The sequence below is a fragment of the Halyomorpha halys genome, unplaced genomic scaffold (genome assembly GCF_000696795.3).
Source record: "Halyomorpha halys isolate HHAL.00 unplaced genomic scaffold, Hhal_1.1 Scaffold381.1, whole genome shotgun sequence".
NCBI lineage: Eukaryota > Metazoa > Arthropoda > Insecta > Hemiptera > Pentatomidae > Halyomorpha > Halyomorpha halys.
Window position 1 is genome coordinate 433,705 of NW_027112092.1, and position 1,620 is coordinate 435,324.

General features: G+C 35.7%; 1 long non-coding RNA gene across 1 annotated transcript in view; it reads left to right on the plus strand.

The window, feature by feature from the left end:
• The window catches only part of LOC106682000 (uncharacterized), a 5,236-nt gene extending 4,757 nt beyond the window's left edge, over nucleotides 1-479 (plus strand). The window contains exons 2-3 of the long non-coding RNA XR_001343334.2: nucleotides 161-311; nucleotides 383-479. This is a non-coding gene — a long non-coding RNA (uncharacterized lncRNA). The remainder of the gene's footprint in view (nucleotides 1-160; nucleotides 312-382) is intronic.
• The last annotated feature ends 1,141 nt before the right edge of the window (nucleotides 480-1,620 follow it).

A 1,620-nucleotide genomic window follows, 5' to 3' on the forward strand; every position in this document is an offset into this window, starting at 1 on the left:
CAGCCTGAAGATGGGGGAAATCTCCCGAAACGTTGCTGTATGATATGAAATAAACTATTATAGTTTAATAAGGAAGAAATTGTGTCATTCACTAATTCCAGTTAATAAATGTTATCGTTTGTGTCCTATAATGAAACTATTTCTCTTTTCCACTATGCAGGTTCCTACTACACTGATGAAATCGTAATAAATCTTTCGAGTTTTTCAATGAAACGGTGCGGTGATAATAAATGCTGTTTTGTGCCATTGTTCTGCTGCATTCACCTCGGTATGCAGTACTGCTGCATGAGACAAGGACCTACAATAAGACCGTAAATATATTTATGTTTGTGTGTATTACATTTTCAATTATTATAGTATAATATGGTACTAATGTTCACAGATTGTCGGTAGCCACACCTTGCTAGTGAGATTACCCCATCCAAGATGAATTTTTCTAATTTTATTCTTAAAAAAATAAAATAAAAAATATAACATTTCGTGTTGTGCATTGAAACTTAAGGTGAAAGCCTTTTGGACCCCTTAGTTATTCTTTCTAACTTGTGGATTTATGAATATAAATATAAATACATCAATAAATAGTTTAAATGTTTATCTTTTAAATAAAAAGTAATAAAATCGTCGATACTTAAGTATCGGCAATAACAAAATGTTAAATAAGAGAAGAAGGAATAAGATTTGACACGCTTGGACTGCTGTAAAATACTTGCTTTAATGTTTTGTTTTTTTTTCCGAACTAGCTAAAACAGAAATAAAAGTGAATTAATGAGTGCATTACTGTGAAAAAAGAAAAAGTAATTCGTGTTGTGTCTTACCTTTTACTATCTTTGGTATTTTAAGGTTACCTGTTATGTTTAATATCACATATGAGCTATCCATTAAAGGAGCTATTTTGAGTCCGGAGGTGAGGGGCCTTCTCTATGGCTTTAATGTGTTCGATACATCTCTTTATATACATTCTATCAGCTGATCTCAATTAGCAGACATCGAAGTAACAGCTGACTCGGACTTTAACTCCCCCCCACCGGTTTACGAACCGGAAATACTCGTAAACTAATACTATTTAATATAATAACAATACAAACAACAAAGAAAAACTATTTGCAATAAAATAAATTTCTATACAATTATCATTAAAAAAAAAAAAAAAGCTTGCTGAAGTAAACTTAGGAATAAAATATTGATATATACAAAAAAAATCAGCTACCACATTTTCTTTTACAAGTTTATATGTTCTATATTGTACTGTCCCAGTAACTCTTTCCGAAGAGCCATCCTGGCCAAAGACTCCTTCAACTTTCCCACCCATTGCAGGCGCCTATGGTCGGGATGTAGTTTAAACTTTCTTCCCAACATATAAGGCCTAAAGTGGTCATTAGCCCACACTATTCCCAAGAGCTCTCGTTCCAGCGCACAGCGTTCGCGTTCCTCCGTCTCTGTCAGGCGCCTACCGGCGTATGGAACTGGGCGATCTCCTCCTTCACTCTCTTGAGACAAAACCGCTCCTAGCGCATACTCACTCGCGTCTGTAGTGATATTGAATTGGGGAGTGAAGTCTGGGAAAGCAAGCACCGGCTCCTGCTGCAGCTTCTCCATGCACCGCCTTATATTGTCTTCCAC